A 25,950-nucleotide genomic window follows, 5' to 3' on the forward strand; every position below is an offset into this window, starting at 1 on the left:
AGTTGCTGGCCAAAGACGAAGACCTGAACTCCTGGGGTCCGAAACTTGCTAAACTGGCTTCGGAGGCTTTGGCTTCTTTCACATGGTCTTCGATGCAGGTTTTTGAAGATCATGGTCCAGCGAGCTAACAACTTGTTGTTACTCTTGTTGTTGTTGTCGCCAAACGCATGCCCCTTGATTGTTGTTGTTGTTGTTGTTGCTGTTGCAGATGTTGGCGTTGCACTTAAGTGGCTAAAGATTTTTAAGGTTAATGCACTTGAGTTCGTTGTCGCTTCTTTGCTGACCAAACTTGGTTGCCCGGTTGTTGTGTTTGGTGTTACAACTATGACGGCAACTCCTTTCGTGATCTTGTCGCAATTTACATTTTCATGCACCAATAAATGCGTAAATAATAATTATCCGTTAGGCTCTGCACATAAATTGCCATCAATTTGCTTTTGGATCTTGTTTTCATGTTTTCCCTCATGATCATTTTTCGCGGCTTTTGATTTTGACAAATATTACGCATACGCAGCGTTAACCGGTGAGACACATGCCACATGCAATAAGACACTTTCACTTGCTCACATTGCATGGTTAATTTAGGAGACAGATTATTCAACTGACTAATTTGTTACGAAAAAAGTGTGGAAAGGCGGTCCGAACGAAATTAACTAAGTTAATTCACATGCATATATAATAACGGTAGGTGAAGTCAATGAGTATGCCTGTTTATTCCGAAAATTTTGATGTTTAAAATATAATTACGGATTTTGTCTCAGTCAATTTCTTATGAAAATAAAACTTGTTATACTTTTCAAAGTAAACAAAATAACGATTTGCATGAATTTGTTTTGCATTAATTTTGCATCACATTTTTGTTATTTATTCATACAAAACGCACACTGAAAACCACCGAAACGTGATTTTATATGCATATAAAACTATTTCTGATTTCTGCGGCCAAATGGGTCAGTGCTGTCAGCAACTGCTTGATTTGGGTCAAATGTGCCCACAGAATATTAAGCAAACTTTTTTTTCGGCAAAGGAAGAAGGAAAAAAAAAGAATAAAAATTATTATTACCATTCGCATGGCAATAAAAAACACACAAGAGATCGTAGAAATCCGAGAGGAAGTTGTTAATTAATACTCAAGACAGAGAGCTGGAAAAACTTCTGGGAGTCTCCGTTGCTCGGAGCTGGCAAGTCGGGTTTTTTAATTAAAAACTGGAACCGCATGGTTCTACGTTTTCTGTTTTTGTAGTTTTTGTATACACAATTCTCTTTTTTATGCACGGGTAATTTGGTTACATCCGAGCTACTCCACCAAGGGCTATCTTCGAATTTCTTGTGGATGCTAAGTAGCGAATTAATGGGGCATTGTCGGGCCCTTCGTTGGGTGAAAATGGCTGGGTAAATATCTTTTGGGGGCACGTGTACCCGGAAAAGAGCATGCATTTGTGAGTTTATATTGTTCCCGAACTTACAGAATTCCTAGTGTTTAATCACACGTTTTTTATTGCTTACCTGGAATGAAAATATATAAAAATTTGGATTAGTCGTAGGCCATTATATAGATAAGGTTTATATCGTATCAATTCTTGAAAGCAATATCAGAACTCAGAATGGTGCTTTTACTTCCTATTGAAAAGAATTTGTGGTTTCCGTCACCGAAATCATTTCGAAGTAGCTTTGGCAGCTACTTTCTATTGATAAAGCCGTTCAGATATAGACTTCCGCCCATTTCCTGTTCGGTTGCACCTTTTATTTCGAAACTGTCTCCCTGATGACGTCTATAAGTTGGCTATCTGTCTGGCCGCATAACTTGAGAAAACATCCAAGAAACTAAACAGAGCGTACTGCCGGCATTTTAAGGGCACCCAGGGTCGTCACGGCTATTTTTAAGTACCTGTGCGTATTTCTGCCCAAGTTGTATAGTTTTTTTTTGCTTTGTGTTCTTTTTGGCATGCAATAAATTTGTGTTTTCTGGTCACTTGCAAAAAGAAACGCACTGACAGCTGTCAGTGTCTGTATCGCGCCGTCGAAAAAGTATCTTAAAGATACTCGCCGGGACTGCACTATTCGCACTCGTTTCAGTTGATTTCCCTGCTGTGTATCCGCTACAAATCAAAACTGCAACTTTCCAGCGATTGCGACAAATGTTTTCACTTTTCATTTCCAAACTAACAACCAACGCATTTGACAGCCACGCCCATTTCCTTGGCAATTCAACTCCAATTGATTGATTGATTCACTGGCGCGAGGTAATCAATTAAATATTAACTGCCATTGTCAATCAGTCAGTCTTACATCACTGCATTAATTACCAAGACGAGCCGTGACTTTAATCAATCCTGAAGTTGCATCAGTTGAGCCAAGTCAACGAACCAAGAGCCAACTCAACCCAATTTCCTATCAATTGCCGTCAGTTTCTTTTTTATTTTTCATTTTCTTGTTGTCATAACAACAAAAGCAGCTCTTTAATGTATAATAGACAAGATCGAGTTGGAGAAACAAAAACAAAACCAAAAAAAATTGAAAAAGTGGAAGCTTTTGATTTAACCACTGCCTGCAGCCGCAGCCATGGCCAATCAATTTTTCTGTTTTTGTTTTTATTACTGCTGCTGACCATTGACCACCACCTCGACATCATCGATTCCAAGTCGCTGCTTAATCATAGTGGAGCAGCACCAAAATCCAGTCCATCCCATCCCGTCCACTAGACTCCACTTCACTCCACTCCAAGTCCAAGACCCATACCAAGTCCAAGTCGAACAAGGAGCTCACTTCATTATGCCAGCAGCAGATATTTCTTTTCCAGTCCGTGTTGCAGCCAACAGTTTTCATGTTGTCGCTGCTCCGACCATTGGCAATCATTGAATCATTTCACCCTTACCCCCGATCTTCCGCCCAAGGAGACCATCTATCTATCTATCTTATAAGCCATCTATCTGAACGCCTGCGTTCGGTTCGATTCACTGGCTCTGACCTACGATAAGTTTCGCTCTGCGCCTGATTATACTCATAAAACTTTCGTATCTCCAGCCAGGGCATGCATAATTGTCTGCTCCGGCATTTTGGATAGCATCTGAGGTCTTGTTTGCCTATAAACCTTTTCTTTTGGGTCGTCGGGGTTGGAATTGGTTGAGATACGGCTGTTTCGCTGGAGCAAGGCATACATTTTAGATTTGTGATTGCAATTAGATGCAAATGTGGGCGGATTGCGGAGAGCATGGGTTAGGATTTTTAATAAATTGGAAAGTCTACCTGGGACTCATTTCCCAAATGCAGTTAAGCAAATGAAAGACCCATTTCTTTTAGTTGCCTTAAAAATGGAATTAATGTTCAATTTCTGATTCTCTACCACAGCAATTAGCCCACTTAAAAACCGCCACCTGTTAACCACAAGCTAATATTTCTCAATAATCAGTATAAATTGCTTCAGCGCAATGAGAATTCAATTGAAAGAATCGTCTGCATTGACTAAGAGCAGAAGCATTTGAATTTGTATAAATAGATACAAATCACGGGCGGACTCGATTTTCCAGGGGGAAAAAATTAGTAAACAACCGGGAAACGTGGGGCTACCTGATGTCTAAGTAAATAAATACGAGAGCGGCAAAAGCAGCAGGAAAGAGCTAGGACCGTGCGGTGGCCCCCAAAAGATAGGCATTTTCGAGCCCCACACATAAACTATGTAAGCCAGACGCCATCGAGACCGACCCAGTGACCAAGATATATGCTGGTCCAGAGAGGATGAGGCTGAAAACGAGGCGGAGAAAGGAATCCACATTCCCCGCGGTGTAAAGAATTTATGTGAATTTTCGTTTGTGCCCCACGAACACGTAACTCGACGATAATGAACGATGATCGGTCATAACAGAAGGAGGAGGAGATCTCCAATCTAGAACGTGCGATTAATGGGAACAGTTGGCTGGGTGCTGTGGCGCCCCCTGGCGTTCAAATTGTCATTGCATTGAAAATGAAAAGCGCCTGCGCGAACGAGTTTCGGCTTTTCCACAGTTTTCCTGAACGCGCCAGCCGCCGGTTTTGTTTTGCTTTCCTATTTTCGCAGTGAAATCGATATCGTCGATGTGTGCACGTTTTATAATTTTCCCAGTGAAATTTTCTTGATGTTGTATAGATGCATCTTCGAACTGCTAATATTGCTTTTTGTATCTTTTTTTTCTGCTGGTTTGCTTCGGTTTCTGTTCGCTAATTAGCGCTTCTTTCTGTCTGTTTGAACTGCTTTCCAATTGAAAATAATTTTTTTTTTTTCATCAAACGAAACAATTTTCACGCGCCAATTCCTGGCATTGTTTAAACGGCACGTAAGTAAAAAGTTTTATATTTTTAGAAACTAAATGCGAACAGAAACACTCAACACTTAGGGGGATTTAGCAGATTACAGGAGAGTTTGCTAAGAGAAACAGTAACAAAGTCAGATTTAATAAAAATTTAAAAATGTCGAAGCAGTTAATACTTTTTTTATTCCCAGTTTAAATATTTTCAACGACTTCATTGTAGGAAATTCCATTGGTTCTCCAAATTGATTCGTTAAATCAACGACTTCCTTTGGGTCAGTATAGCCATATGGTTTCTTCATTTCCCCGAAAATTTAGACAACACTTCCATCTAACAGCAGTAGTCAAGTTGTAAATTTTCAACAAATTTGTCAAAAATGCCATCAAGTTGCTTAAGAGGCTCGTAACTCATTTGCATTCAAAAAGAACTTAAACAGCATGTGGGTCAAAAAAAAACAAGAACCCCACAGGGGCCACACACAGCAACAGTCGAAGCAGAAACATAAACAAAACCGCCGCCAATTTATGACACTCCACAAAACACTGACAAAAAAAGATTTCCAAATGCTGCGAGAGAACCCCCTCAAACTAATTGCATTTCCTGTCGGATTCCGGGGAGGGGGAACTTCCACAAAACGCATAAATTAACAACAAGCGCAACTTCCGATAGACAATAGAACAAAATAACATGGAATAAAATGGAACAAATGAAGCATAAGAGAAATAACAATCAGACAGGGGAGTACCATTCGAACCATTCCATTCAACCCAAAGTGGAACCAGGGACTTCTATTTGGAACAAATTCCAGCCAACTGGAGGGGAGTTGTCACAGCCGTTCAAGCTTGACGAGCGGAGTTTCGACTGCAGTTCTGCCCCCTCAGTTTCGACACTAAATGACCACCAGAACAGTGGCGTACGTGGTTGGAAAACTAAAAGGGGGCTTCACTTTCTAAACTTAACATTGTGTCAGAATATGTTATTGCGACAGGAAGTGCATTCTTTAAAATACTTTTTGTTGACAGCTGTAAAATATATCACTTGTTAATTCTAATAATTTTTATTTTGTAAGCTTTACATTTAGTAAATTAATGAACATCGCCATGTTAATTTTGTTGTATTCTAGATAGAATTAATCAAGCGATCTTTCATATATCTTTTGTCAAAAGTTAAAGCCCCCTTAGCCCTTCAGAACTCTGATTATACCACATGCTGCACAACTCCATTGGATACGAAAGCAAGGGGAATGTTAATTAGTTCTGCTTTAGCTTGTTTATGCTGTTGTCTGTAGTTTATGTTGCTTAATTTTAATGCGCAGTGTAATTACATTCCTGACCAGCGTTGGACCCCAAACAGCTGGGCCACAGAACGAACTCCTTCGCGGCAATAAAAAGAAGGCGAGAATATTAAACTCTAGACCATTTATTATAGCCCTTCTATGCAACTCAACGACATCCAGAACGGATGCTCCGCCATAATAGCACCGGAGTATTCCAACGGTTTTCTAGCTAAAATCCATAAAACGAGCTATACTTTCGAGTTCGAGAGTTGAGAGTCATAAGAAGTTGCTGAAGCGTATAAAAATTTGAAATTTGCATAAATTACTTAAGTAATTGGTGAGGAAAGGAATAAAGATTCATTAAGATTCGGCCATATGAGCAGTGAAGCGCATGCAACTATCAAGGTCTATAAAGTTTAGTAATAACGATTTTAAGACTATTCAATAAAGAATTTAATGATGAGCTGGCAAGAGAATGTCAATGCTGTGAACAAAAACACTCGATACAACGTTCGTTTTCTTTATAAAAAAAAATGAGCAGTAAAGCTTATTAGTAATTCAGCGTGTTTTGCGCCTTTTGTTTGCAAACACTTGATAGCATGTAGCGTTACTTTTTCCTGCCTTGATTTGCAATTTCCTGCTTATTATCCAAACAATAATAATAAACAAACATAAGTTTATTGCAATAAAAAATTACGCATTTATCGTTGGATTTTTATGTATTTTTTAACTAGTCATGACTTCAGAATCGAAAGCCTTGACCACCTGCTGCCAGCCAAAAAGACCTTCGCTTGCAATCGCAACGTCATTTTGCAGCTATTAGCTAACAATTTGATACATGCAAAAGGTATATATCTCGATTTATTTATAGTTGATGCCTCCGCCTTATCTAATCCAACCCAGTGACGCTGAGTCTCCTCAACTGTTCTATAAAGAATTACGCGTGGCACATTCACACAGCATCGGCCAACGGATTTCGTAATCTTCCTGCAAAAGTGGGTTGACTTGGGTTGGTTACGATTCTGGCTTCTGCTTTTTGCTTAGTGTGTCAGTCTAAATATATATTCGCTCATTGTTCGGCTGCATTTCAATTGTGCATTTCATTGGGGCACTACAATCTCTAGAGATCTATGCCAATTGATCTAGAGACGGACGGGCAGGTGGGAGCCAGAGCCAAACGTCGAACTGTTTTAACAAATGCGTTTATGCCGCTTCAGATCGTCCCATGTGGTTTCGCATTAATTTGTGGGAATGAAATGTTTGTCATTGTGATTCTTTGATTGGATTAATAAACAACAAACTACACAGCTCTGTTTACAAAAAGAAGTTCGTTGCATAACAATATGTAAACCAAAATGGACTTGCTTAGAAGCAAAAGCTCGCCTATCTTCTGATATTAACTAATAGAGCATCTCAGCTTCGTTATCTCGGAATTCAGCGCACTGACGATTTCCATGTGATATCTTTAGCTTAATTGTTGCTACGTGTACTTTTCGAGAAAAATGTTTGTTGTCTTGGGGTAATTGTTGCTTATTTGCCTGCATGCTTGCCTGCCAGTCGTCTGCTGATCGTTTGACCGATCCGTTGCGCTTGGCTGTTGTATAATGTCAATTACTTGTGATTTACGACAGTTTAATGATAGACGGCGATACTCATAGGTTGCATGCGTCGAGGGTTTCGAAGGAGATGCAGAAGGACGTGGGGCAGTGGCGAATCGCACTCACATACTCGTAATAGTTGCTACATGATGCGAGCTTAGCATGTGATGGATGTGATATTTCAGCGCTGTGTTCTTGTGCCCAGTGTTGCATGTAATTGGCTCATAAAACTTGGCCAAACGAAAAAAAAAGAAGAAATGAAAGAATAGCCTTTGATGGGCGCAGGGAACCGCAACTCCTGCCAAAAGGGCAAATCGATTACGTGGCCAGGCTCACTTACTTAGATGTCAACAACTTTGCTCATCACCTAAGTGTCGAAGAGCGTGTGTGACGTAAGATAGTTAGATGAACCTGAACTAAATCTAAACATGAATATGCACCGATGGCTCATCGTTTTATTAAACATGAGACAAGCCAAGAACTTTAGGTGTTGGCGGCTCTTTCAGTCGCACTAAATAACAATTAGCCGAATAAGGGTAAAGCTTTTTGTGAAATTTTTCATTTCATAGCTAAGCTAAATCACCGTTTTGGATAACGAGTTTTTGAAGAGGGGGCGCCAAAAATTTCACTTTGAGATGCTGACGAGATTAAATGGACAGAGCAGAGTCGTCGATAAATAAATCGAAATTTGAAAGCCACTAATCGAGTGGAAAATTGAATGGCATTTAATTACATGTATTATAAAAGATTGCACGAACGATTCATTTTTGGCAACATAAAACGCGTACCCAATAATCGTTAATTTATAAAGATACCGCAGCTATCTTGTGTATAGAAAGCCAAAGTCATAAACTCATAAATTAATATAAACGAAATTTGATATTGGCCATATAAAAAAACTGACAATTTAACCAAGGCAATATGTGGAAAATATTTGATAAGATAAACAATTTATTGTTAGTTAACCTGGGGTAAACCACTTCATTTTCTGACATAGCATCATTATGAGTAAGCAGGTTCTGCTTTAAGTTTTTGCAAAATGTTATACCCTGTTCGTATTTTTTTCTGGTGTTTCTATAGATATCTGTTTTGGCTCTAAGCTGAGAGGCTGAAACTACCGAAAGGGAAACGAACTCATTGAAATTCTTGTCAGGTTAAACGCGCGAATTGTGTGGAATAACAAAAGAAACACATCAAACCCATCTCTGGATAGAACAAAATAGAGAGGGGCGGTTAGTTTATAAAAGCTATCATCTCTATACGCAGACCCACGCCTCCCACTTTTCCCGCCCACTTGACGCTTTCCCTCTTTTCCGTTTAAGGCACCGCCGCCACTAAGCCCACTAAGTCCATCAGAAAGTTAATTTCCAACTGGCTTGTCAGTGGGCCACTAATAATAGCAAAATATGACCAAAGTGTTAAGCTCCAAATGAAGAAAAGTTTTAATTAGAAAAAATATTCTAGTATAATAAAGTTATTTTTAACTTTTCGCAGAAACCTTAAAGCCTTCGCAATGCGTGGGAGTGTGGGCTTAAAATGCCAAGGACCTGGGACAAAAGATGGTTTTTGTGGCAAGTATCTGCCAGTTGGCAGACAATACAGTTGACACATATCGGAGTGCATTCATTGTTTTTATCGCATACAGGAAGCCGGGAAAACTCGACACGAGGTTATTAAACTCCCTAGCAGAAAGCTTCTGTCAGCCAGTGCACTGATTTGTAATTGTTTTCTGTTTGACTCGTATTATTATTATTATTATTATTATTATTCGCTTTCCATCTACGTTTCATGCATTTATCAAGCCGCAAAGTTACTGGCTGATTAGAGAGTCGCGTCGCGATGTCGTTGCCACTTAGAAGTGGGTCACCGATTTGTTGACTCCGAAGAGGCGGCACTATAAAAGTATCTCTGCGGCACACATTGATAAACCCAGTTGGCAGTTGCACTTTAGGTTGCATTATGCATTTGGTGTTTTTACGGCGTCACTTTGTCGCTGTTGTTGTATTTATAATGGAATTTACGATAGTTGTGGGAGTGCTGCTGATTCCATATCAATCGTTTTCGTAACACTAGGTTAGTGGAGCAAATGGGGCAGAGGTATGTGCCTAGATAAGGTTTTGATTTTGAATGGGACTAATGGCAGATTATTGACTCGGCGACCAATGACCCATGTGGGGAATTTGGAAACAACCGCTTGCGCAAGAACTTTATTAGCCATTCGATACGCTTCGCAACAAAATTCAATTAATTACTTTTGTGTTCCCTTTCTGGCAACATGACACTCCACTCCAGTCCGCCTGGCAAAGTTCAACTCACCTTGTCCAAAACAAAAAGGTTTACTCTTGCGCAATCAAGACGTCTGCAAAAAAATGAAGAAGGAGGAAAAGCACACACAGTACATGGTTAGATAAATGCCAGACAAAATTGGCAATCAAATAAAAATAATTATTAATTACAGCCAACGAGACAACTTGTTCTAGCCAGGCTATTAAAATTAATCAAAGTCGCTGCGTTACAACGCAATGCCATGTAGGAGATAATAAATTGTGGTACTTATTCTACCTGAACCACATAAACAAAGTGGCAGCAACAACCACCGATTAATGGTACTGGTACACCCACCACCACCAACGACCAAGCAAAACTTGTCAACTGTAACGCAAGACAATCGACGAATAAAAAAATATGCATAAATTAATATAGAGATAAACAAGGGAAAAGGAGTCCATAATATCGAGTGCGATGACGAGCCATGTAACTACTGCAAATTGTCATGAAAGTCAGGGTTATATTTACGGGAGGCACATGTGCGTAGAGAAGTGGGGAGTTGCATGCTAAAGCCAGACTAATTTCATGCTCAGTGGCGCAGTATCTTTTATAATTGATAGAGGTTGGGGGCACAACAGACAGTAAAAGTAACTTGGGCCCAAAGTGGTTACTTGATATCGCAACAATCACAACTTGTCGAGGACAGGCTGGATTTCGCAAGCTGATGACAAAGTTGGCCAACTTTGTGCCAGTCAACTTGGTTGGAAAAGAAGGAGAACGTAAGCTGGGAGGTAGTGATAAGTCGGGTTGGGAATACAAAATTTTAATTTAAAATTGTTCAGTATTGAGGTAAATAAACAATAAAAGAACCAACTTAATTGACTTTATATAGGCACAAGTAGCATACAAAAGACCCCTATCAAATTATAGTACTCCATAACAATTTCTTGCTTCTATGACGCACTCTCACACTAGATCATTCGCCCTTTCCCAGCTGTAACCTCAAGTTCATTAGCACCCATAGAACCCCTCCTAGTAAACTAAACTCGCGTAGTTACTACAACAAATTGCCAATCAACTTCCAGCGATTGTCGTTGTCCTCGTCGTTGTCGTTGTCGTTCGTTGGCCCCAAAAAGGCGGACTAACCACCGACAATCCCACACCACCCACTATCCACCCTGGTGTAACAGCTGATGACACGCACTTTGCGTGTTTATTTAATAAATAAAAATTTGCATAAATTTGCCAATGTGAGCGAACGAATTGCAGAAGCGCTGTTGACATTTCTCCCGCATTTGTGAAGCGTTGACGCCAAGTCGAATGAATAGAAATGCAAACACATTTATTCCGCCATTATTTATGGCCTTGCAGAAAAAAAGAAGGATTTATTGTGCTAGAAAATCACAGTATAAAAGAATGCTGTCATAAATGCAAAGTGGTTATATTTATGGGCAAGTTAAATTACATAAAGCTCAGCTCAAGATAAAAATCAAACGGCTATCCATTTGGTTTTTATGATGATCTGTCATTTTGGCTATGTTTGGGCTAAATAATGCAATATAAGCCAATGAAAAGATTATATTTCGCTAATGATAAAATACACCCTTTATTTAATAGCAAACCTAAGCGAATAATTGAATATGACTCAATCTTAAGAGCATTGGCACATGTGTACATTATGTATTAATCTTTCTCGGCTTAGTGGAGCACTTCCCACAATCCATTAGCCCCATAAATCAGAGGTCTGTTCTTAAGCCGTGTCTGGAATCGCCTTGAACCCGGCCAAGCCCCATGTCTTATGTCAGCTCAAGTTACTTCGCAGCTAGCCACTCATCTTGTAAGCGATCAATCTCCAACTGCTTTGCATCTCAGTAACTCAGGCGAACTAATAACCCGCCATCAGATTTCTGGGCGCCCCGCTAAAGTGTAACTAATATGCGATCTTCGCGATGGCTAGACCGTAGTGCCTTTTGATTAATGGTTGCCGCTACTGTATCTACTGCAGGGGATGGGGCGAGCGCTTCAGATTTACAAAAGCATAGAGCATAGAAATTTATGCGCGTTTCGATTCGAGACGCACGACGATCGCAACGGATCAGATCTCAAAACAAAGCGAAGAGCCAGAGGCGCAAACTACAAAATTATAGAAGATCGAGTTCTCGATCGCGATCGCGATCGCATTCTCGTTCAGTGTGGGCTTTCATTTGGCTATGAAGTTAATCGACTTTAAGTGATTGGCCAGTGTGTGAGTGTGTGTTTGTGTGTGCCTTAAATGGCCAATCTTCAATGTTGAGCTAAACCATTTATCTTCCGCTCGGTGGCTAAAGTTAGGAGCTATCTGGTTGTTTCCTTTCCTTTACCCTGGTCAAACTAAAGCCCCAATTAGCGACAATCATTTTTCATTTGTCAGCAATCAGATAGTGGAGTCATACAACAAATATTACTGGTTATCTGGTCATTATCTCCGTTTCAGTTCTCAATGTCAAGTCAACCCGGACTGAGCTACTTTACAAATCATAGTTCTGTTTGCCCAATTCTCAGTGCAATTTTGTATCTTACAGATACACATAAAAGCTGGGCTCTTGCAGTCTTGTGAAATGTTCGCTATTATATAACGGGTTTTACTCTTTTGTTTCTTGTTGTTGCTCACACCGGAATAATTATGCCAAATATTCAAATAAATTATCAACTAGAACAATTGCCGGGGCGGAGAACTGGAAGCGAGGGAGGGGAGGCTGAACAGCTGCACAGTAGCAGCGATTTTCAGCTTTTGTTATTCACATTGTTGCACAAAAGTTTTACATGATAATAAATTTAAGTGCGAGCGAGTGAGATGGAGCTAGAAATGCGGGGCTATTCGCCTTTTCTTTCTTTCTACAGAGTTTCTGAGTGCGCCAGAGATGAGACTATTGTCTGTTTGCTTGGCTTACAATAAAGTTGGACTATGCATTTTGCAGGGTGTCGGCTTGTCAAATGACAAAAGCGCACAGAAATTTACTTATTTTTATAAATTAGATTATAGTGGCAAGCCGAATGAATGAATGAACTAATCTGCTTCAAATGGATAAATGATGTGAAAAAATGAATTTGGTTTTAAATTGTATAAGTATTAAAAGTCGATTATATTTTGTCTTATGTACATATTTCCCATTCATAACGAAACCAGAAACCTCAGCGAAGATGATTAGGCCATGCCCATTTCCGGACAAAATGTTATGCATATTGAAAAGCCTTCGAGACACGATATTAGCGTGAATAATTATTCATATTCATTATGGCCATTAGCCGCAGTGCTGGTGAATGGAATACTTTACACTTGTCCAGTTTGGTTTTGTGTTGTCTTTCGCTCATTTTCCCCCTCATGGCTTGGAATTTTTCCGATGGGGGGGGCCAAAAAAAGAAAATGCAGCGCGTACAAATGCAAATGCCTGGCGAATGCCAAACAGTCGCCTTGGCACTGGAGGTGTTTTCTTGGCACTTGATTAAAATGCAGCGACTGCGTTTCGATGGCCATAAGTGCCACTGGGAAACTGCAATCTATGGGCGTTGCACATGTGATAATTCTTGATCCGGGAATTTGCGGAAGTTTGGTTTTACTCAATGCAGGGTGCGGTCTGGGAACTCTATCTACCTGTGTATCGTATCCTCATCTACTTGGTTACCCTGCCTTTTGTTGTTTGCCGACCAGCTGACATATCAAATATTTAATTATCGCATGTTTTACCTTAAAATTTATTCTTTTGCGGTTTGTTTATATATGTGCTTATATGCTTTTTATGAGCGCTTCTCGTGTGCAATAACCTTGCCAACAAGAGCTCAACAAACTTGACATGAAAGCATTTTACACAAAAACGCAGCCAAAACTCAACAAAAAAGGAATAAAAGAGCCAAGCGCGCCATCTAAGATAAGTTCAAATTGGTGTTATTTTTGATGTTTTTCGTTTTTTTTTTTTAAACCGATCTTATTCGGCGCGGCAAGCATGAAAAGTGGCTCATTGAATGCTCTTGTTAAGCTTGATTTTATTGTGCTCACATACGTAGATATATGTATGTACACTTGTAGATTGTACATTTGTACATATGTTTGTTCGCGATTTCATTCGAATTTTACGATGTTTACATTTCACTTTGTTTGTTCGTTGCGATTTAATTCGCTTCCTAGCCGCACAAGGCTGAGGTTGACTTTCACGCATCATGAAAACGTCCGTCTCGTGTCGAATTCCATTTCATTGCCTCCATTTACAGTTCTGTATTATTTTGTAATTCGAAATCGATTTCGCTTGGCAATTTGTGTGGAAATGTCTGAGCAACAGCAAGGCTGTTTCACTAATCAACGAATGTGCTCTTTAGCTATGTGCTATTGTTATACGAGCCATCTTATCGCAAGGGGTATCATATGAAACAATGTAAACTGCGGTTTCAAGGGGAAGGCACTTTAATGGGAAGTTTGGCACAAAGAAGTTATCTATAGTGTATTGCTTGCACTCTGTGTATTTAGCTGTTTATAGTTCATACTGTTCAGGAAACACATTTTCGGTCATTTTCAAGACACATTCGACAGAACTCAATGGCAGTTTTTCCTTATCATTTCGCCTTGCTTTCAGCAGTTTACATTGAAATATGCACGATTTGATATCGACAAATGGTCCCAGAAACAATAAACAAAACTGTGATTCCGCATTTTTGCCTTAGACCATATTGCGACGCCAGAAATGTCATAGAAATGTGATTTTAATTCTATATTTGTAGGAATTTCATATCTCTAAGTGCAATAAATTGCAATTACTTATGCATACATTTTTGAAGCCCAAGACAAAGACAGATTGAGAAAAATGAATCTAGTCTGAATGAATTCACTTGTTATTCACTGCGCAGCCATTTGAATTTCATTATCGCAGTCGCTTTAAAGCAGTTTAATGTGTGACAGTTTATTTGCATAAAACGTAAAAGCTTCAATCCGGAAATTATTATTATAAAAAAATTCAAAAAAATTATATTAATACGAGTCTTACCTAAGATTACTTAATTTCTTGTTGATAAGTTTCTCACTATATGTTCACACAAAACATAAAGATTTCTGTAAAGATAAGAAATAATTTAACGTTAGAAAACGGTTTCTATTAATCAAAAAGAAGATATCGATAAGCTTTTGCCTGCAGAATAAACGACCTAATTATGTCACTTAATAGTGACCCTGTTCCCACGAAGACAACAAAACCTTATCTATTAACACAAGTTCTACTGTCCTAAATATACCCAAAAAATAAACAATTGTAAAATTACCGCGCATTTATATAACGAAATAAATTCAGTAGAAATATCTTATGTATGTAAACCTAATACCATCTCCACCTTATCGCGGTGCGTGTCTGCAACGTAAATGTTTAATTGATAAGCAAAGGGGTATATCAAAACTGCGGAAAACCAGCCCGCCTAATCAGTAATTGGGGGCGTATGTGAGTCAGTGGTTGATAACACACGGGAATCCAAGTTGTTATCACAATTGAAACATTATTCATGTCATCAAATATTACAATATAAAGCGACATGTATACAATTTACTGAAAGACGTTTGATATCAAATTATTAACCATCATTTTACCCCAAGCTATTAATTAAATGAGTTCGTTAATCAACGTGTGATTAAGTAACATGAAATTAACAATGCAAAAGGTAAATACAAGCAATAAATTAACAGCTTAACTGCAGAAATCGCCCCTCCTTTTAATCGGAAAAAATCGAAAGTGTCGACGGACTGGGGATATATTTTGCAAGGCTAACAAATCTTCAGATCGTGTGTTTGTTTGCATGACTCCGACTGACTTCGACGATTCGATATATTTTGTTTTGTTTCCTTTAATAATTTGCATGCCGGGGCAATTTTTCATTTTATATTTACTGAGCTTCCTTGGTTTCCTCATATTGTTTATGATTCAAAGGCAGCTGGCTAAGGCAACCAAGCCTCCAAAAAACCAGATTCAGATTCTTAAGATACACTCTCTAAAATTATGATATCCTGACATTATTTATGTCTTTACTAGAATTGAATAAGTTTGCTATTGCACTCAACAATAATAGAAAACTATGGAAACATATATATGTTTTTCCTCAAAAGCGAGTGTGGGCTGTTAAAAAAAATTGGCAAGTGAAAGTGGCATAGAAAAAATGGCAGAAAAAAGCGCAATCGAAATAATATTGCTCAGCTGGTCAAACATCTCGGCAGCTGTTTAACTTTGTTTTGATTTTGAATCTATTTTATGGGGGGACCGAATGTATTTTTATCGGGTCTACAGTAGGACAGGCAAATAAATTCAATTCGCAAGCCACTCCGAGTGTTGGTCGTAAAAATAACAATAAATCATTGCCATCAATCGAAGACGTAATCGACAGTGCGAAGATCATTAAATTTGTGTTATTATTTTGGCTTTAAGTTCCTCGCCGGCACTTTCACACATGCCCTGAAAGATATCTGTTATGAAACAGTTCTCAAATCCAATTGACACTTTGGACAATGCCAAATCAGAGCGAACTCAAAACAGACATGGCAACAGTGTTTGCCAAGACGGAAAATCCAATTAGGAAAATCACACAGAGTCAGCAAAGCGCGTAAAACCAAAAAGACACCCGCAAAAAAGTGCGAGGGGAAGCGTCACTTATCTACAGAGCTCCAGAGACACAGCAGGAAAAAACTAAAAAATAAACACCATAATAAAAAGAAAATAAAAAATAAAAACAAATCTCCTTTGCCTGTTTTGCATATTGAAATATCCTGCAAATAGCACAATATGTTTGCTGTCTGAGCGCAGCTGCTAATTTAACAACAGACAGATGGAAAGAAATATGATTAACCGCAGAGTAACGATACAAAATGGGTGTTGCAACTGGCAATCGGAGTGTGCAACTGCCAAGACAAGCCAAGCCAAGCCAAAAGCCAAAGCCGTGGCCATTGCATGATTTTTCCACTCATAATGAAACCGAAAGCAATGCAACCAACTGCTGCGAAAATCTCCTCAACGGCTTTGGCGTAAATTAACGTAAAATACTCGAAAGCAGTTAGCCCAAGACACCAGACACATTGTACAGCCCCCATGGAGAGTGAGTTTGAAGTGCGGATTGGAGCTCAGCTCAGCTGGCAGGTTTCTTTTTTACCTTATTTTTTTTTTTTTTTAGCACAGCACACCTTGATTTACCTGCGCACAGTAGTCTCCTGCCTCCATCTCTATAGCAATCTCCGGCTACCGATCCCCCAAATCTGGCCAGCACGATCATTATGAGCAATGAACAGCATCTAAAAGATTATGGCTCGGCGACTGGCAGCAGTTAAATTTGTCGCTGCCATACAATCTACCATCTATGAGGTATCCTAAGGTGTACAGAGCACGTGCAACACGCTGCCCATTTTGATGGATAGATAGCCAAGGTAAGGGAAGGCTCGCCAGCTGCAGTAGCACTTTCAATACTCTTGTCCAAATACTAAAAAATCTGGATATAAAATACATCACGTTTTTTTAAAAGCAAGCTATCGTAAAAAGGGACATAAAAGATTTATGACCAATTTATAACTGGCTGTTTAAATTGCAATTTTTGCATGCTCTGTAGCTCTGTCTGCTACATCCTATCTACAAGTTTTACTGTTATATGTTGTTAGTTGTTAATTTTAGTTTTTCTTGCAAAATCAACTTAAGAAACGTTTGGAAAGTGCGGTGTGCAAAATGCATACACTCATTAACACACTCATCGAAATCGAACAAAGATTGCCAAAAGAGGCTAAAATAAAAATTTATAGAAATAACTCATTTTGTTGCCTGCCGTTCAGCAATTTACAAAACACATTTGTATCATTTTCATAAAAAATAAAAATTATGGTGCGCAGCGAAAACTATTTTCATATACTTAACTATTTTATAGTTTGAATTTTTTTCAGCTCCCCTCCAGCGCCACTTCCACCCACTTTGACGCCTATTGGCGTGGTGTATTGCGAGTACGCCTACTTTTTACATCATTTATTATGTGGGCAAACTAATAATGAATGCGTTTTGGCCCAAAGAGGAGTAGATATCAGGTGGGGACTGGCGATATTGCATGTTTTCGAGTGGCACGCTTCGTTGATTACTTCTGCGTTAGTCGAATTACTCGGCTGCAACCAAAAAACCAAATGTATGATTCAATAAATCTCTCTTTGAGCCCATGTTTCGGCTTAAGTAGCCAACTTATGGCTACAATACTTCTTTACCTACAGATACACTTGTGTATATAGCGAGTATCTGTGGGCGTCTTTACCATTTCGTGCGCTCGATGAGTGTCAAGAACTTGTCTTGGCCATAAAGAGAAACCGGCAGAAATGTGCACCAAATGCAACAGTCAAACAATTTTGATTTTAGCCTCCGAGTTTTTCTCTTTTTTTTTTGCAAAAAAGTTTAACCAGTTTCCCCACTAGTTGACAGTTGGCAATTGAAGTCTTTTTATGGCAACTTGCAGAATGAGGAATACGTTAACTGTCTGACAGCCAAATGAAAGAGTAGGCCGCAGCTCAACCAAAGGTTGCGATCATGGTCCATGAGTGGCTTGGTCTTTCGTAGATAAAACCAAAAATTATTTAAACATGATCTGCTATTTTTAGATATTGTAATGAAATATCTTCTTCACAAAGCCCATGAGCAAAGACAAAGTCAATAAACTTTGGATCAGGTTAACCATCCCACAATCGAAAAAAGTGCAACCATAAACATAAAGCCCGCTCTCAGAACGGGTTATAACTGATTCCGCACCGCGATCTCCAACTGATAACCCCCACAATACCAATTGCAAGTAAAAATTCGTAGCTCGGAAAGAACACAGACAAATCAATGATGGAAGTGCAGCAATAAATGAGAGAGAGATATATATACATAAGCTATAGACGTAGACTGAGGCGACTTTCAGCAGAGCATCGCCTATGAACCTGGCAACCGGTTTGGCTCCTCCATATAGACAACAAACAAATAGAGTAAAAAGCACAACCTGAGAGGCCATAAACCAAACGAGCGAGTTGCAAAGGGCAGGCCGCAAAGTACACAACTCAAAACAATTTTTAACTGCATACCAATACGTAATTACGTTTATTAAAATACTATTAAACCGAAAAAAATGTATATTTTTCTATGCCCATTGTTGATATATTCCTATTAAAATAAATTGCCATTTTCTACGACATGTTTTAAAGATATAATGATTAGTGTACATTTTTCTCTGTGCAGTAGTAGCACTAAGAACTGCGACCGAGACTTCAGCCAGACTTCAGATACTCGCACTTTTGGGGTAGATACAAAATCGAGTTTCTCCGGCTCCAAGAGAAGACAAAAAAGTCCAGGAGCTTCGAAGGAGGCTCGGGCCTTTTGGTCAATGACTGTCGGTGGAGAACTTGGAGTCCCCTCTGGTAACAGTTGACTTGACCATCATTATCATCATTCATTTTTCATGGCTGAGTGCCTGGCAGGCAGTTAGCTCTGATTGTTTACAGCTGCCGTAGTACAAGCCAAGATCTAAACAGGTTTCCAGCCCAGCTGTTAGCCCGGGTCCAGAAACCCAAGAAACTCAATATGCCCAGCGCACACACAGGATGCAGACAGCCGTCAAGTGGCCGCCTGGCTGCCTGGCTGGTTGTCCAAGGAGTCCAATGAGCCGATTTGCTTTGCGAACGGGTGCGGTTTGGTTTTGGCTTTGGGTCTGGGTCTGGTTCTGGGTTTGACTTGACCCAAAACGCTTCTCCAACTCACCGGTCTGCGGGTAAGAAAATGATGAAATTCTCGAGGCTTGTCTTTGTTCTCTTTTTTTTTTTTTTTTTTTTTTTTTTTTTGGTGCTGTTGCAACTCATTATTTTGCGGTTGAAGAGGCAACTTTTGTTATGGCGTTCAAGTGCATAAACATCTTCCTCTTCGCCTTTTTAAACGGTAAACGATATATACACTGATGTTGTTGTCATGGCATAATCTCCGAGGCATTAATACAAGTCCAAAGTCTTAGTCAGAGATCTCCAGTGAGATGAAAGCGGTTTGGTTCTTGTGGGTGATGAAATGATCGTATTTGCGGTCACCAGTGACCGAAGCTAACGGAACCCTCGTTTTTCTTAAATTTATGGCGGACTTTGCGAGAAGCGGAAGATACATTTACAGCGCGTTTCAGTGAGAAAAGATATAAAAGTTTATATCTCAAATAAAAGTATTTGCAATACAAGCTTTGACTAACTAACTAAATACACTATATCTACAACATTCATTTGTATAACAGTCTCTAAATGTGAAATTATTTTATTTATAGTTTCTGTTGGCCAAGAAACTTCATTTCCGTACCATGATTTCCATTGCTGTCAGTTTTAATTAAAGTTAATTTACTGCCCAAAAGCCGGGTATTCAAAATTTCAATTAATTATGAAAAGAGATGATAACGAAGTAGAATGGAGTTTAATTATACAATCAGCTAATCAAATCACATTGCTGAGTCATACTTCAGAAAAAAAGTTTCTCCGCAGCTTGGAAATAACATTTACACTTTCTGGAATCTCGCTCAAGAAATCCAATCCATATTCAATCCAACTCAGTGGTATCGATGCAAGCCCACAAGCCCGGCTTAGAGATATGCAAGTTTTTCAATTTACCGCGATTTCCATATTCTTTGACAAATTTCGTTGCCAGGTGGGGGGAAAAACTTAATTAGGCGTCTCTCTCTTGTTTGCTGGTGGGCAGACTACTGCTCACCTGCCTCCTCCTCACCGGCTTTTCCGCCATCGACAACGCCTCGTCGTGTGTTTGAGCTGGTTGTGTAATCGCTGGAGCTAAGCAAGAAAACAAAACAATCTTGGGCCTGACACCACACTAGGTAGATAGATTAAAGGAAATACAAAGAAAATCCAAGAAATCTTAAAAAAACAGTACAAGTTAAAGCAAATTTAACTGTATGAAAACATGCAAAAATGAACTATGTATTATAATGAGCTATCCAAACATAATTACTAATTTTCTAAGCAACATAAGCCCATGTATCTTAATTTATTTAAGCCTCTCCAGCAAGTATCTTAAGGTTGAAGCAGACATCTAACGACTCTATGAAGTTTCACCCAACTAATAAAATATTCCTCGCCCCGTCTAGACAAAATCCAATGCCAATCAACATTGCTATCTAGCCAAGGTGTTAACATTAGAAAAACTGCAAATAAATAAATAATTAAGCAGTAATTACAACATCTGAACGGTTGACAGGGAGAAAATGCAAATCACAAGCTACGACATGAAAAAATTGTCGACTAATTACAAAGAATCTTACGACAAAAGTGTAAGTGATAATTAGAAAGAGGGAGGAAGGCAGGCAGGCAGAGAAGCGGAGACGCAAAAATAAATCAAAGAGCAGTAGACAGAGCGTCGATGATTAAGAGTTAATTACAGCATTTAAAAACATTGCCGATTTCACTTTTTCTAATGCAAAACAAAATTAAAAACAAACGCTTCAGACTTGACCCACTTATCAAACAGAGTGACTAAGTCAGAAGAGAACCGAGAGTTGAATAAAATTGAAAACCAAAATATCCAAAGTGTGTACTTGGCGCAGAGTTGGCTCATCAAGTGCGTTACGCCCTCGTGCGTATTTCTCTCACGACCAAGACCCAATTTTCGATGACAAAAAGAAAACGAATTCTCATTGAGTCAACATATTGAATGTCTGCTATGCGTGGTCTCGATTACAATGGCCGAAGCTGAAAGGCAGCCAGAAAATCTAACAAAGATCTTGCCGGCAATTATACATAAACTACATATGTTTCTATAAAAAAAAAAAAAGCTGTGGCCTTAAACACGCAAATCTCGTTGGACTTTTGCCTAGGTTTCTGCCCACTGCCTTCGGTGCACTTGAAGTAGTTCATCGAGGTGTACCACCTACGAAAATATGTGTCTTTAACATGGAAAGTCCATCGAAGGTCTCCTTTCCCTTGACGAAACTATCTGCGGTGTATCTAGCATTGGGGGAAATTCCTCGAAATCTTTTAGGAGAATACAAATTTAACATTGAGATTTAGACACTTAACCGTGTTAAATCATAATTGGTTGTCAACTGAGAGTCTTGGTTTTTCCTGACGCTTTTGTTAATTAAATAAGTGCGTGGATGATGTCGTCCCATAATCAATTTCAATTGAAGGTGTCAACCTAGGCCCAACTGAAATAGAAACTGACGTAGGCAGACTTAATTGCTTGCCAGATGAAAATTCGCCCAGACATCGAAATTCGCGTGGTGAGAGATAAATCAAGGCAGCTCATTTAACAAAATTGGTACAATAAAACTGAATATTCCGGTAAAGAGCTGTTTCCTTTGTTCATTCCAATCATTCTAGTTTAATCCAAAGCTTACCCAATTGACAGGAATCTTGCTATTATCCCGTCACCAAAACCTTAATCACAGTTAAGTAAACAGATCGACTCACCGAAACTGCAAATAGAAATGAAAAAGGGAAATTAAGATATTGTTCTAAGTAATTTGTGATTAATTGCTTCGACAAAGTGCTCAAGTGCTAAAGGAAATGCCATTTTCAGTATTTGCCTGAGATCTACTCCAAGCTAGTCAGTCATGTGCCGTTTTAACCCGGAAAAATACATTAACTACTATACTAGTGTGTGAAATGGAAGCGCAGCAAATTTTGCCAACTCTAGTAGCGGTTATTTCGCTAACGAACGGCTATCTGCTTCGTTTATCTATCTAATCAATAGCAGATATGCTATGGAAATCAGGCATTAAATTTACATATCCAGTTTCCCACTCCGCAAAAAATATTTGCAGCCACATTTCTTCGCAGCGACACATGCTACAGCAATTAACTAATGTTTCTTTTTATTTTATCGCTATCAAGCTCAGAGATAAAGAAAAACTATGAACTGATAATAATTGACCCTGATAAGAATATTGAGTGTTGGCAGAGAAGGAAGGAAACAGAGAATCAGCATTAGAATTAAGTAGCACGTTTTTATACGTATAGCAACAATCAGCTGATTCTTTCCAGTAGTTTGAGCTTAGGCTAGATCAAGAAACCCTATAACTACATAGCCGCGCTATATATACTATATTATACTATAGGCACATGTTTCATATGGAAATACTGAGAGAACTGTGACGCACTGCGCTCCCAATGGCTCAATGCTAAATTTAACAATAGAGAAGAAAATGTGTAGAAAACCAATTATTATTTTGCGTGTGTCGTCTCTCCCCACAAGTTTTTGTGTTGAATAATCAGCTGATCGCACATCTCTGAGAGACACCTGCTCTATCGGTTTTGTTTTCTTAGCTTGGTGGGGTTTTCTCGCGGGATTCATCTCGAAATTCATTGGAATCATAAAGTTTGTCACCGAATTTAGGCAGAAGTCCACAAAGGCCGTGCCTTCAGCTTTCTTCAACCAGTTTTTTCTCTGTGATAACCAGCGTGATTTCTCATCAATGACGTAGAATCATCAGACAGAACCGGTGTTTTGTCGTATTGCGACTACGGTGTTGGTGATAAGGCGTTGGTTATCTGATATAGTGAAGTTCAATCATTCCTTAACTACAAATAACCCCTTTTTTGTTTATTTCAGTAGTCTTTCAAAATGCCGTCAATAAAATGTTTATATAGAAGGTAAAACTTTTGTACTTTGGTTCAGTTTGGTTGTCCGTTTTATTCCGTTGATAAAACGGGTGAGTGTTTAGGCATTTGACATGTGCGTCTAAGTGTTAAAATTGAACAGTCTGTACTTGAAAGTCAAGTAGCCATGGTCGGATTTTTTCTTGTTTACTCAAGGGACTCAAATTGATTCAAGTACTCGTCTTAGTTTGGGAACATTAGATCGAGGCAATGGCCCAAAAAATAAACATTCTTCGGGTAGGTCCGTTTACGTTAGCACATAAACAACATTTTAAATAGTAGATAATATAACACAATCTTATAAGACTATGTAAATATTTAATCTGGTCTAATAAACTGATGGATAAACGGATGTATTAATGTTTTGAGATCACTTCACTTTTATTTAGTACGGATTCCTCCCACATTTCATCGGGAATACTTCACATATTCTTCGTTCTTAACAGCCACTCAGCATTTTCAGTTTGATAGTTTTTCTTTTTCTTTATTGCCACATTTCATGCAAATTGGTTTGGCCCCTCGAGGGTTGGTTGGGGTCACCTAACGGCTCTTTCATCGCTGTTTATTTGCCCAGACCCAAAAGTTACTCGACTTCTCTTGAGACGAGGCCGCATAAACTTTTGCGCACTTCATAAAAAATTGCGCAAAACAAGGTAAACAATGAAGAAAACTACAAAATAAATACTTATAATAATAACATTTTAGGGTCCGTTAGGAAACCCCTTGTGGGCCAATGTGGGTTACTTTTTTATGACACTTTACCCCAGGCCGGGTGAGGGATATGAATGTATGAAGATCCATATGCAAATTTTGCTACTTGGCGTAGGAACAAACGAATCACACCTGAGGGCATCGCATAATTGTGTCACTGTGAGTGAATTTCATTAGAATTTCTGAGCAGGCTTTCATCGGAACCAGCCAGCACAAAAAAAGTCATTTAATTTTCTGCCCTGAATTTGCATAAGCTGATGAGTTTTGCTTCTGTCTCGAGTAAATATTTACAGATATATAAAATTGGAGTTTGAACAACCCAGACAGTTACTACGAAATAAGTGCAATACCTAACAAATTTTTATATACAAAAGAGCAACATGGCCTTAAGCATTCGAGTTTAATTAATTGCGTTTCTCAAATCCAATTAGCACCCAACGTAAACTTTCGAATGCTGAAATGTAAAGATCGTTTGATAACCTTCTCATGGAAATGAAAGATAAGTTTCGGAACCCCGAATGGACGGATTTTTCGGGGCTGCGGGCAAAGACAGAACATCACTTTAGTGAAATGGAAAGCTAAAAGCAAAACAAAAGCCCACAAAACGTGTTGCAAATTGTATGCAGGCCAGGCAACCAAACAAACAAAAAAATTTAAACAGACACTCTGGAAATGATTAACAAAACCGAAAAGATTAATAGCGATGGTTAGGCGACCTGAGACAACCACGCGTTGATTAGCCGGCCCTAGGGCAACAACCAGCGAGGAAAGTATCTGAAAGATACATCTGGGAAACTGCGCTAAGTATCCTAAAGATTCGAAACAGCTTGTCGATAAATTTCTCTGCATCGTGTATTTTTTCGCTTTACATCTCAATTCGATTTCGTGAGGAACTGGCCAGTTTTAATGTGAGCCAGCTTATTCTAATCTTCATTTAGGTCCGCAGATCGTTATCAGTCCCCCAAATCGCAAATTGGTTGGCATTATAAATTAGTCTGGTCTGAAAAGCTCTTCGCTTTGTACCCATCTACTACTGGCTAGTGTTCTTCTCTGTTTTATATTTCTCTATTGATTGTTCTTGAAATATGTTGACTTTGAAAAGCAGAAGCGAAAAATAGAACAAAATTAGAATACGAAATCCGTTTATGTCTATCCTCGAGCAGAATCTTTGAGTAGACTATCCGGGCAAAAGGTCATTAAATCGATATTTGCTTTTAGGAATACAATGTTAATGGTATTTTAAGTTTATAAAGTTATGTATGCATAGAATGGAAAAGAAGGCCTTATAAGAAGCAAGATCTGTATAGATTTCCTCATATTTGATAACAGGTGTCATATAAGTACGGACAGACGTACTTTCTCATTCTAAAAATTAATCTCATCTGCCGGCTGGCGAATTACGATTTTGTTTATAAACACTCGAGAGCGTTTTAAGAGAGAGATTAGCGGATTTTTGCGTGAGAGCAAACATTTGTCAAAAAGTGTGATATAATACTTAATTCAGCACACGATTAATACAAGCGATAATTTACACTTAATGTCAATGTACTCGACGAGTGTGTAAGTCAGAATTAATTTATATTGTTTTAAATGGAGTAATCAGCATCAGCTGAGATCGCTACTAAAGATTATCAACGTGCCAACAAAGTATAAACATATGTATGTATGTATGTGACTAGGTTTGTTTCCGCGCCGTATGGTGATTTTTTATAAAACAAAACATTATAAAATATAATTTTATGGATTATAACACGTGGACTACCATAATAAATAAACAATGTGCCGCTTTCTTCTTAGAACTGTTAAGTAATTTTAATTGAGTTTTATTCGTTTTGATTAGTTAAAAGAAGTGTTTGAGGTTTAAGTTAACATGATGTAACGTTTCTAACTTCTCTTCCTTTCATATCTCATTTATATTTCTATTCATTTATTAAAATCCCATAACTACTCAGTTTCCGCTTTAGATATCCGTCACTTTTGTGCTCAGATTTCAGCGGTTCGCCGCTCTCAACTTCTATTTATTGCCAAGGACATTATTGCAGAAGTTCTCACGCACACACACTCTCTCAGTTCGGCATCCTTGATGCTGCACAACTCCCTCACATCTCTCGCGATGTTGTTGCTTTTCGAAGGGGTGGGAAAGAGAAACTCCACGATGTGTATACCTTTATGACAGACCA

The 25,950-nt window shown here is 38.8% G+C and overlaps 1 long non-coding RNA gene across 2 annotated transcripts in view; it reads right to left on the reverse strand.

Annotated features, from left to right (window-relative positions):
• Positions 1-25,950, reverse strand: part of LOC116800461 — a 36,236-nt gene that overhangs the window by 9,745 nt on the left and 541 nt on the right. The window contains exons 2-4 of one of the 2 annotated variants that reach the window (XR_004361414.1): positions 21,872-21,876; positions 14,439-14,503; positions 9,475-9,517 (exon numbers count right to left, since the gene is read on the reverse strand). This is a non-coding gene — a long non-coding RNA (uncharacterized LOC116800461). The remainder of the gene's footprint in view (positions 1-9,474; positions 9,518-14,438; positions 14,504-21,871; positions 21,877-25,950) is intronic. The other variant, XR_004361415.1, reaches the window with a different exon arrangement.

Source organism: Drosophila sechellia, chromosome 2L (genome assembly GCF_004382195.2).
Source record: "Drosophila sechellia strain sech25 chromosome 2L, ASM438219v1, whole genome shotgun sequence".
NCBI lineage: Eukaryota > Metazoa > Arthropoda > Insecta > Diptera > Drosophilidae > Drosophila > Drosophila sechellia.